The sequence below is a fragment of the Diorhabda carinulata genome, chromosome 7, assembly GCF_026250575.1.
Source record: "Diorhabda carinulata isolate Delta chromosome 7, icDioCari1.1, whole genome shotgun sequence".
Classification (NCBI taxonomy): Eukaryota; Metazoa; Arthropoda; class Insecta; order Coleoptera; family Chrysomelidae; genus Diorhabda; species Diorhabda carinulata.
The window spans coordinates 22,976,165-22,989,511 of NC_079466.1; the positions used below are offsets into that span (position 1 = coordinate 22,976,165).

General features: G+C 33.4%; 1 protein-coding gene across 5 annotated transcripts in view; it reads right to left on the reverse strand.

Annotated features, from left to right (window-relative positions):
* Nucleotides 1-13,347, reverse strand: part of LOC130896390 (uncharacterized protein CG43867) — a 291,476-nt gene that overhangs the window by 159,044 nt on the left and 119,085 nt on the right. The window lies entirely within an intron of this gene.

Here is a 13,347-nt window from a genome sequence, read left to right on the forward strand (position 1 = left end):
TAATAACCTGGTTCACATTCTTCTTATATTTTGATAACTTCTTCACACCGGCGAAGTTGATGTATGAACTTAGAGCAGCATCAGGAATAGCTGGGAGAATAGAACTGAAAGTTGATTGGAAAATAATGAAAAAAAAAAGGATTAGTGGCAGACGAAAAAAAGATGAATAGCCTACAGGCGGAAAATATATAAATTCGCCACTGCTTTATTTCCAGTCTTTTGTCTCAATAACTCATTGTTAATAACATTTCATAATATGAGATTGTATCTGAACGATTCAAGAATTTTCTCCTATTTAAACCCTTACACCGAAAAAAAATAATTTCATAAATCTGTAGCTTTATCCTTGTCAGGTTCATTTATCGATATCAGCTGTCTTGTAATTAAATACCTTTACGTACTTTTCAGAAACGTTACGTCTGTCTGGAACAGTAATCAAAATTTTCTTGTTGACATTCTTTCAGAATTGGTAAAAAAGATCAGTTAATAAAGTGGCCATCAATAACAGATACATTCGAAGTATGAAAGAACGATTATATTTTTTCAACTTGGATAAATACAGTTGGTTCTGAAATGAACGGAGGACATAAAATAAAAAGTTAAGTGAGTTCCAGGGAAAAATTAGTATAGACTCAGTTAAAAATTTCCGCGATAACTATGTGAATGAGGTCGAATACACACGGATCAACTTAAAACTCTAATGCGAATCACTAACCAGTTTGCAATGAGTAACAACCTTTGTATTTGAATTGGGAACTACAGGCTGGTTACCAAGCAGTCCTCAACGCTTTGACAACCGGTTTAATGAAACTCGACCAGTTAATTCGCTGGAAACTTGCATCACCCACCTCTTAAAGGTTTCAATGGACGAAGGTTATTTCGTTTTCAATCTGATCACGTCAACACAAGTTCTTCAATTCAACAGATGTTAAAAGCAATCACTACAGGGTGAGTAGGTCGAGTGGTGCCTGTTAGTTGGAGGTTGTAGGGTTCAGGAAAGCCGTGCCTTGGAAGCTGATTTCAGAGGCTTGCACTTCTCCCGATAAATTTACGTTCTGGGTATCTACAGGAGGACTCGGTGTTCATAAACCACGTCTCCTGTCGAGTAGGTCTTGCAGCTTTAGGTGGAATTATGTTGGATAACTCTTAGGAGTATTTGTCGTGGTAGTATCGGTAAAAAAGAGTCAGGTCAGCGACCTTTCTCCTATGCTCTAAGCTGTCCAAGTTTAAGGTCAACTTTGGATCGCCTCTAAGTCGAACTGCTCTCTTCTGCATTGAATCTAGCATCTCCAGGGTATGCTTTGTAGCAGAGCTGTTTCTGGTCAACTTTGGATCGCCAAATGTGCAAGCAATACTCCAAAGATAGACGAATCTTGGCCGGGGTTGTTGCGGGGTATATAGCTTGTTGGTTTTGAAAATAACGAAAGTAGATTAACTTAAATGGCTTTTACTGTTTTGGGACTAATTGAAATATTATGAAATTTTAAACATAGTCTTTTGAAAGTTGGTATTTCATAAACGACAAATGGATTTGATCAAGCTAGGGCTATATTCGGTCAGTCACACGACTTTGAGTGATGATATAGGTTAACTTTAATAAAAAAAATCTATGAAACTACTGGAATAAATAATGCTATTCTCATTTTTTATGAACTAGAATTGAAATTTTTCATTATATTCTAGTTAGTTTAATTATTCAAGAAATATTTATTAACCAACATAGCTATGAATATTTGATTCGAATTTAACGACGTACATAACGAACATAGTTGAAATATTCATACCTGTTTGTTAATGCAGAATTCCATTATGAATCTTCATTGCCGCCATTCCATAAAATTAAATGAAATGTTACCCCCAATTCATACTAATCTTCCACGTCAAATTGCGAATATTGATGATGCCTGCTAGATTATAATAAGGGAAGTGCAATACATTCATAACTATAGACTTATTTACTGAAACTATGATTCATTTTCGAAGATGATGATTTGAATTTAATATAATTCAAGGTAAATTGTGTCCTTTGGAGACGATCGCCTGCACAATATTACTTTTTAACAGATCCAAATATTATTAATATTATTAATTCATCCAACGTCTAGACCAAATCCGGCAATTATGTCTATTCACTTCACCGTTGAAGCGCAACGAATATTGTTTTCTTCTTTTCTTCAATCCACGGTCGGTGTTGTTTTACTGGGATAGTCCCAGAAGTACCTGACCTGACCTAGAGATGGCTGTAGCTGCCTGAAAAATACCATTCTCATACAAAAAGAAAAACTATTAACGCCGAATATTGTACGAACTTATTGCAACGTTTAAGCGCAGAGATCAAGGAACAACGGTCACATTTGACTTAGAAGAAAGTGTTGTTTCATCAATATAATACACCAGCTCACATATCCGTCATTGCCATGGTCAAAATTAATGAATTAAAATCTGAATTGATACCTCATGCATTTTATTCGCCAGATTTAGCCCGCTCGGAATATTTTCTGTTATTAGACGTGAAAAAATGGTTCAGTAGTCAAAAATTTTCCAACAATGAAGAGGCATATCGGCAGTTAATGGCTATTCTGAGAAGCTCAACGATTTTTATTATAAAAATTGTTTTCTTTGTTGGGCTAGGTACTTCTGAGAGCATCCTCGTTGTAGTGAAGTCTTCAACGCTAAAATTCTTAGAACTCCATTACAACAGACGTCTGAGCGACTTTATGAATTATCTCCAATAAATTGAAGAAACCATCAACATTTTCAGTCTCTATATATTTCTTGAAAGCTCTTTAAGCGGTTTAATATTGAATATTCGTGAAACTTTCCCATATTCTCTTTCCTCATCACCAAATTAGTATTTGTGTGATAAAAATCGATTGATATCCATTTATGAGACATTTTATATAAAATCTATATCTTTCTAGTCACTGCGGCGTTTAAGAACACCCTATATGCTCTAGTAATGTGCTAATTACGCATCAAAACCTAATGTTTCCATCTTTTTGGGAGTTTCAATACTTCAAACTGTCCCTGTATAATGAAAAGGACATTTGAATTTCAATTTCTATAATCAATTCCCGTAATGGCTTCTAAGTGTTAAGCCCATTGAGCTGTAGATGAATTTCGTCGTAGGGAGAAGCGAAAACAAATGAAAATCATCATCCTAAAGATAAATCAACAGTCACATCCACCCACAAAGATTTATCTAAACTCATTAATTAAAATTATTTATTCAAATGTACAACGTTGCACAAAACGCCATAAAGAAAAGCGCATGTGTCTTCTCCTCTATTATGTTTCAGTTCTACCTTGAGCAGGGGCTTATCAAATTTATCTCCAAAGGTGTAGAGCCTTTTGAAATGAACCGATACAAAAATTTTTGTATATAATATTAAACAACGATATCATTAGTTATAATAAAGTCGGAAATATCTCTACTATCTCCCGGTTCACAATCAGAATAAAATCAAGTAAATTTGGCGTTTTCCAGGTAGCAGAATGTATGATTTTTAATTGGATTTATAAATCGGTAGTTGCTCTTGTTTATAAAAACATGTTTCTTTCGATTTATCAGCCAATTAATATAACCTAGCATAAGCTAAAACGAACCTAATCTAATCTAAAGTTAACTCAACCTAATCGTAAATGAAGTAAACTTAACCTAACCTAACTTACGTCCCAATAGTTTCGTCACAAAGTTTAAAAATACTCGTAGTTTGTAATAATACAATATTAGAGTCGCTAGAGGCATTTTTCAGCTTGAATTTAGCAATTTATTTGGTTTCTCTAGCATTTATAGATTCCTGGAAATTAATTATCAAAATTCCTTTTCTTCCTTGTTACGTCATCAGCGCCGATCACCTAACCAGAGATTGTCTGCTCAAAATATTCAAATTTTTAAGAATTTTATAGAGGTACCTACTGAAAACAATGATGATTTCGATCAATAGCACTTTACAGTAGTCGGAGATATTTCGTATCACTCATAATTCAATAACCGGAGCTACCAATTGGCAACAAATACCTCGTTAAATGGATTCTACAAACTCGAAAAGGATAAACTACCGTGATTTATATGAGCTTAAATCTAGCAGATAAGGAAGTATAGTCGAATAGTTATTTATAATTAGTCTTTTTTGAAAATTATCAATATAATTTTTAAAAATTAGTGATGAAAATCATATTTGATAAAAAATATTGGAACAATTGTGGAATCACTCCTTGTGATTACATAAAATGATCGGTATTTTGTTATATATGTACGCCGCTGTTTCTCGAGGGAAACAAGTATCGCCTTTGAGTGATGACCGTTTTTCCGAGGATCAAACTGATGTAGGATGAGAGACAGGAACACCTGGGTACCTCACGAGTAGAGCGGCATGTCCTTTCCAAGACGAATTCGAACACTTAAGTATGTTGACATTTCACTTAGGGTCGCATCTACTTGAAGTGTAGGGAAGAAAATTTTATCGAAATTACCGCAGATCGTATAAATTGAGTGGATTCAAATCATTCGGTACTCGTAAATAGAGTAAAGGATCTTTTTTCGAAAACACGATCCAGGAATTTATGAAGTAGTGAAGTGAGACAACCAATTTTTAGCCTCTAAATATTATTAATACAAAATAGGCTAATTAAGGCTAGATCTAGAACGATCTATAATGTTTCATAAATATCTACAGCATTCTGGAGGTACGTGAAATGTTTCAAAGTTTAAAAACAATCTTTGATGTTCAATAATAATCTAGAGCAATTTGCAATGTGTGAGATTTCGTTTTAGAACTGTCTACAGTAATATATAATGTTCTAAAACAGAATTTCGAAATTCAAAAACAATCTACAATAATCTATAATGTTCAATAATCGTTTGGAGCAATCTACAACGTTTAATCATGATTAAACGTATTCCAAAGCTATTTGGAATGATTTATAGGGTTCTAAAATAATTTAGACGTATCAGAATGACACGAAATATTCAAAAACAATTTACAATAATGTATAATGAACAACAATGATATATATATCAATCTACAATGACTTCAAATGTTTACAATTTCAAATACAATTTATTTGGAGTGATGTTTAATGTTCTAGTATAATCTAGAACAACTTTTAATGTTCAAAATGATGTTCAAGAATAATCTAGAGGAATATAAAATGTTTGAGCTTGATTTAAAGTGTTGCAGAGTTATCTTAAATAATTTATAATGTTCTAAAACAATTTAGAACAAGCATTAACGTATCAAAATGACTTAAAATGTTCAAAAACAATATACAACAATCTAAATGTTTGAGAAGTCTTCCAGAGCTATATTTAATGAGTTGTAATTTTCTAAAATAGTTTTCGAAATATGAGAATGTTTTTGAATGTTTCTAAGGCATCTAAAATCACCTTCAATGTTCAATAATGATCTAAAACAATGTTCAATACTTTGGAATGTTCCAGATGGTCCAATGTTATGTGAAACTTTTGAAGATAAAATAACTGTACTGAAAAAATCCGGGATTACCTGCGATGTTTTTGAATGATCTACAGCAGTTTAATTGAAACAATCCAGAATGATCTGGAGGTCTATCAAAGCAAAAAAATAATCCAAACTTTTCCAAAATGCACCAGAATGATCTATAATGTTATAGAACAATCCAAAGCAGTCTAGATAACAATATAGACTGTTGTTTAGGATAGTCTACAATATTTTATGAAGATCTGGAATGATTCAAAGAATAATTAAAAGAATGTTGTATAACGCACTTCTATAATATTTTAGGATATTCCAAAAATTTGTAGACGCCTTCAAATGCTCCTTAAGATTCCAAAAATGTACTTAAATGTTAATATTCGACTTTAATTGATTCTGATAGTTCTTTATATTCGATGTAAATAAGTTTGGGAATTATTTATAAAGATTTATGAGAAATATGATAATTGGTGTATGATAAATGATATGCCAAATCAATTAGAACAATTTCTGTATTTTTTTTTCAAATTTCAGAGCTTTTAGATCCTCTCGTAACGACCCAACTGAAATATTATCAAGGGTGTATTCGTTTCCCATTTTCTTCGGCATTATTGATAATAAATATATTAAACTGCCCGAATTTCAACGCGGTTCATTTATTTACTGACAGTAACATATATGATTTCGCCGTTGACAGAATTTTCCGGCGCGCATTTGACGTCACGGCGGGTGGAGGTAACACTCTAGTGGCACTGTCGGTTGTTATGACCACCGGGTTAACGAAACTTGTTTGATGTATTTTAGAGAGATTTGATTATTGACAATTTCCAAAGTAAATTACGTTCAGCAGGATTTGTATTTGCGAAATAGTTCATTAATATCATGAGCGAATTAATATTTGTTTCTAACTTTGCTGAATATACTACTTTTGATTGTTTTGGAACGAATTTCGTGAATATTTAGCAGAATAAAACATTGAATGGAAATGCGTTGGGGTTAGTTAGTCAAAACGCCAATGAATCACTTTGTACAGTCAGAAGATGTATAAGAAAATTAGAGATGAAATTAGTTAGATACGATATAGGTACCAAAAATATTTTTACACGCTTATATTAGCTTCAACTGTATGTGATTTATAACTGTTAGTTTATCCCACCACTTTAATTGCGTTCTTTAGCTGAGTGGGCTGAGGCGTTTCGGATTCGCTGGTCGTACCTAGCCACAATGTAAGTGACTCCCCCGTTTTTTGTTGTTTTATATTTAAATAATAGTCTATCCCAAAAAACGTCCAGCCGATGAAACCATCTTTGCCTCTTCCGGAGCAGTTTCGCTCTCATGAAGAACTTTTGCAATTAATTTTGCCATTTATCGATACAAGGTTCTCCAATGAGTAATTTTTAAATCAAATATATTCAGATATTGAAATATTTGATGCGTTTTATATACTTTGTTGTCTTATTATCGTTTAGTTGCTATTTTATACCAGCGGGAAACGGCGTATTTAACAATATTCGCAGAAGGGAATTTCATTAGTCTCCCGTTTAACGACGAAGTTGTTTAATGAGACTTTAATGAAACTTTTACTATTTTGATTCTTCGTTTATTTGTAGTGCTTGATATTTGTACAGGATGTATCCGTTTTAAAATTTGAATATTTTTAAACTAATTCAACTGTTTTGAATTATAGCGACACTAGTCTTACATATTTGACTTGTCCATACTATGTCACCTGTGGCACCGAATCCAAATCAGGTCGGACGGGATCGAAAGCCATCGGATCGAAAGCAGCAGTGTCGCTTCGACCTCAGATGGACTTTTGTTAAAAATTTTGAAATCCTGCATCACATCGTTAGTCCAAATTGAGCTCGTCCCTTTCTTCTCAACATAATGAACGTCACAAATCGCAAAATATTCATCAACTGGCTTAACATGATAATCTTCTAGTTCTCTACTTTTACTAGTCATAATATGGTGTATCTAATTTTCATCCACATCACATCCACGTTCATAATTTTCTTGGAACTCACATGACTTTCTAAATCTAAATGTATCCTTATTTTCTGCATTTCCACAATGTTTAGAATGTTTCGTGGAACAGCCCTCGCTTTCCTATGACATTTTATCAATTATGAAAGTCACACATTCAATAAGAGCAATTTTTACAATCTTTAAATGAAAATTTGGATACTAATTCACAATTTCGACATATATAATCTTTCTTTTTCTTTAAACAAAGCCCAAGTCGTACTCAAAACCTCTTTGGGCGGCGAAGGTGGTCCAGCTGGCTACCAACTGTGGCAATGATAATTGCAGTAGCAGCCGCCTTAGCATCTTCCTCATCGAGTAAAATGAAAGCACTCCACCAAATTATGAAATGATTGTCAGTCGACTCGTTCACATGTACTGGCCGTGTCGATCTGTCAACATTGTCGATCAACATAGATATCATACCAGTTTGAGATATTCTAATAGATAATTGATGAGCTTAGACGTCTGATCAAATCAGCTTCTTCTAAAAAAACAATATAACGCCCTTATTACGCTGATATAACCAAAATTCATTTTATTCTCTCTTGAAAGTATAAAAATAAATTGTGGCACATTACTACAACTAATTTTCTAATAAATATACTATAAATCGCTATGAAATCGTTTTATTAAAATTGAATAGAAATAAGACTTTATATGCTCTTTCAATATCATATTTTATATAAAACTATCCTCATTTCTCTAGAGCTTACCCTATAACCAATTAACCCTATCAAAAATACCTTTCTGTGTCCGAATATAGCACTAATGTTGCGTCTATATTCCCCAAAAGCCATATAATAAAATGTATAGGTAAATCCCGTTAGGTAATGGAGGCAATATAAGGTTATAAACCTCACTGGTGCTTGTGGCTAGATCCCCAGCAATAATACAAGCAGAAATTTCAATAATGATTATCCATTAGTTAACATTAAGTGAATCCTCTAGGACCGCGCCATGTAGAAAGCAGTGAGGTTATGTCACGGATATTATCGTTACATAACAATGAAATTACCGACTAGGTAGCCGGATACGGTGTTAAACATTGAAACTGTTAATGGTTACCTACCGTGATAGCTTTCTCTTATTCATTCTATCAAAGTTTATTATAATTATATTCATGTGTGAGCTCTTTGGTGACATTTCTATTTTTATCATGAATTTTATTGTGTTATTTATCTGTTGCATAAATAAAACGTTTGTTAATTAATAGTTTTTAAGAAATAATTAACATTATAGTTACTAACTATCTTTTTGTATATGTTTTCAGTTTATTTCAATAGTTCTCCATTCAAAACGTTCTCTTAAAAACCATTATTTTCTTGGTAGCTTCGATGGAAGAAGCAAATAGCAAGACATGGCTTCAATGTTTACATGCTCACTGAATGCAGGCACCATCTATTAAAACTAAATGTGTTCTTGTTACCAAATACGAAGATGGTCCCGGAAGTAGCTGGCCTGTCCTAACAATGGCTGTAGTTGCTCGAAAAATATCACTATATTAGAAAGTACATGATCTATACAGCATATCCTTCAAGTTTTAAGATGCCACGTTGTTTAGTATTTATTTGGCAGCCATCAATAGATTTGGTAGTTGTTTTCAGTAAACTAGATCCTACTCTGGATGAGACTGCTCCTTCGTACGACTTGCGAAGACCAGCGTCGCTCTGGTCGACCAAATGAGATGACGACTCCATAAATGTTGAAGAAAATCCACAAATCCGTTCTGAATGATCATCGACTCCAAATACGCGATCTAGGAGTGTAAAATGGGTGCCGCGTTTGCTCAAAATGGAATAAAAACAGCGTCGTGTGTTTAGCAATGTTTTACGAAAATAGAATTGAGACAAAACAATGGACTTGGAAGGGAGAACCGGTTGGAAAAGTGTATGGAGATAAAAGGAGATTATGTTGAAAAATAAATATCTTTTTTCCAAAATTTTCGTGCTTTCTTTATTGGGCCAGGTATTTCTGGGACCATCCTCGGTTCACCACAGACCATCAATGAACTCCAACAGGTAGAAGTGAATTCCACAAGAAACAGTAGACATTGATGCAGTTGTGCGAAGTTCCTTCTGATCTTATGGGTGGCGGCGCTGTGTCCTTGTTGTTTTTTATCTATTCTCTTTTAGTCTCCTTATTTAATGCACTTCCTCGTGTTTTTCGATCTGAGGCGTTCCCTGAAGACTTCAACACTGGTCTTACCGAGATAGATCATTTGAGATTTTGATTTCTTCGTCTTATGAACCCGTTCTTCAATTGACAGTGGGTATATCTTCGACCAATTTGAATACTGATTATCCTTGGCCGTAGTAGATCGTTAGCGACTTTGTCTCTTCTTCTTCCTTTCCGTTTGTCTTCAATAAGCCACGTAAGAGTTGTTAAAAAGTAAGAATTCTTGAATTAACTTTGACCAATTTAAATAGATTTGCTTCAACTCTTTTTAAGAGCGGTAAACGGGATCGTAAATTGTTCAATATGCATATAATCCTTAAGGGAGAGGATATTTGGAGCCCAACTAATGAAATTGACGAATACAATTAATTCCCTACTGTTCTTAAAATTTCATTATTGAAACGGTCTAAGCTCAAAAACTTTTAGCTTTAATTGACTCGACTCAATCAAATGACGAAACACGTTTTCCCTGTTTCAAACAAATGATAAATTCTTCATCGTGCGCCCGCCTCTATCTTGTAGACGCAATCGGTTAGAAGACCACAAACAATGAGTCAGTGGCAAAATGGCGTAAGTGAACGATTGACAAACACTGATTGTGACGTTCCGGAGCTTATTTGGGATTTATCGGCATGGAACGTACACACGCCGTAGGGGACAGATTATAGAGATGAATTGACGCCGGTAGAATTATTTATGTTACCACCCCATTACATTTGTTTATGTTATTTATTGGTTATGTGCAACCCTACAGGTTCATCATTTAGGAGGAGTGCGGCTACGTTAATATTTAAGAATCCTGTCAGGAAAAAAAACTGTCTTCCATTTGCAACATTCTTATATTGACGTAAACTGTCCTTCGTGGTCTAGACTTTTTGCAGAATTAGCACAAGGGATCTGAATATTCTTTATCGAGTTTCGTAGACTTGGTCTAGGATTGATTGTAGTAATGCAGATCTCTAAGAGTTGATCTCGTAGGATGGGTCCCTTCTGTTGGAATCATAATAAATTTCCATACATTCTTAATGGTGCATTGAACAGATACGTTTATACCTTCTTCATGTTTCTATTGGTGATGTAATATTTATTCTAGATTTTCTCCTATAACTAATTTTCCTTAGGGTTAAATATATTTTCCATAATGTTCAGAGAAACTGTTAATATTTCGAATATTATTTGGTTTCATGACATTCAGGTTTCTAATTAGTACATTGTGAAAGATAAGTCTTTCTAATCTCTGGATAATTTTCAAATTTACAACAATTTCTAATTTAACAATAACAACAATTAAAAAACAGTTACCCGGTATCGAAATATATAATTGGCGCAGTCACGTTAATAGGATTCGCACATCCCAGTGATATAAAACTCGTTTCGATATTACAATATTGAAATCTACGAGAGAAGAAAGAAATAAGGTCTTTCTCTTCAAATCGCTGTAAGTGCTAAGTTCCTTATTTTTTTACATTTTTCTTTCCACTTTTTATCTGATCTGAGAGTGAGGAAAAGTGCTAATTTTGAATGCTTAAAAATTTTATGAACGAACTTGGAAATTGATTAATTTTAATTCAATGAATTAAATATTGGAGGAAATATTATTGGTAATCCAGATTTATTTGATCAAACGGCTACTGTAAATACTTATTTAAAATGTTTAAAGAAAAATTTATTAACATATGTGAAAGATTAATTAACGTACTCAATATGAATTCGAAATTCATTCAATGAATAATTAGGTTGATGAATTTGATAATTCCATTCGGTAATGAGTTGATGAATTTAGTTAATTCAATCGTTGAATTAAGATAGTTCATTCGTTGTAAAAGTGTGATTGATTTATTATGATTTATTATGATCCCAATGAGCTCTCTAATTTTAATCATCAAAAAGGATCTAGTAGTTCTTGAAAAGACTTTGCAAAAGAATGGATTCGGTCAGAAGATAGTATTTCAAAATGGACACTATATTGTCCTGGCCTGAATATTAAAGAAACTGCTTGAGGATCGTACTCTAGAGAAAGTTATAAATTAGACAATATATATGAATCCAAAGAGTTTTATTCCGAAGAATGAAAACAACTTCGGGAGAAATTTTCCCTCCAATATCTTTTTTTTTTTGAATAAATATCGTAATTAAGAGGATACATTGTACCTAAGTGAGTCAAAATGTATATTGAAGCTTCGTTCCTATTATTCGAAAGTTTCCTCAAAAGTTGGCATCTAATCTCTCTTTAATCTATGCATCTGTGATCTTTGGAGTACTGAAAACTCAACTTATTTAATTTAAAACTTTACATTTCGCTACCGCCGTCTCAGCTTAACCTAAATTTTTAACAAATATGTTTAGCTTTATATACTCAACTAAGAAATTGCTAAGTTGAAGTTTTATGGGAAAAGTTTCAATTAAATACACGGATATGTATATTTCCTTCAACAAAGTAAACTTTATTCCAATCTTGAAAAATGATTTTCACCAACAAACGAAACGGAAAATTTGAAAATAGAAACAATTTTCTTATATTCTTGTGCAACAACTTATATTTTCAGTAATATTTTTCTATTGGAAACAAAATTTCATTTAAATTAAAACCCCTAGTGAAAGGAATACACATTCTGTTCGGTAAATTAGTGTTTAAAGTCTAACCAAGATAACAGCTTAGAGAAAAAATCAAAGTACAGTTTTGCTTCTTGTCAGAAACTATTGAACGTGGTATTCTTCTTAAATAATTGGACTCACGGAATAGGCAGTAGATGTTTATTGTTTATTTTTGTAATCTGATTAAATCTGAACGTCTTTGTGCGATTGCTGAATCCGTAGAAAATAATGAATTTTGACATGCCAAAAATGTGTGTCAAATTATCTATATAAAACAGAACAAAAGGCTTCATAGCCACAAGGCTTAGAGTCATCCTTCTCCTTTCCTATTCTTACCATATCTTCTCTGCTTTTTTCTATCCATTTTATCCGCGGATGTCCTTTTTTCCTTTCCGCTCGTTCTCCCATCAATAACGATCTTTCTACCCAATAATCTTTGTATGTCCCACCTCAGCTTTACTACACAGTGCTTTAATCTCTGCATTTTTTCTTCTCTTTTATTCCTGTTGCTCCTGTAGTCCTTCAAAAATCCTTATTAGTACCTTTCTCATCCATATGTTCATTTTGTTCATGGTCCAAATATGCAATAAAACAAAGCTAGTTGAGTTAGGGTAGGTTAGGTTGTTGGTTGTATAACTGTCTTGTAAAGACGTAGCTCAACGGCTCAAAACGATTGGGTACCTATCGCCAGTCTTTCATTGATATTCCTGGTTTCTCTAGATCCTTTTTCGTTCTACTTAGAAGTACCACATCAACTGCGTAGACAAAGATTTGTGTTTTGTTGTTGTAAATCATCCCTTGGGCTCGAATGCCACTCACGATCATTTTTAGTGGAAGGTTGTAGCACTGTTGGTAGTGGGTCTGAGTGTCGCTAGCATCTGGAACGAATATTTTATACTTATTGAATCAAACGCTTGGTTGAATTCCACGAAGAGGAGCAACAAGTTTAATCCTCAGTAATAGTTACTAATCTGGATTGTCTTCAGAATGAAAATTTGACTTCCCCTTTTTTGGAATATCTCCGGTTTTCAACCAATTGTTCACCCAAGTATTTGCGTAATATATTTCTCATGATTCTACCGGCACTTGTCGA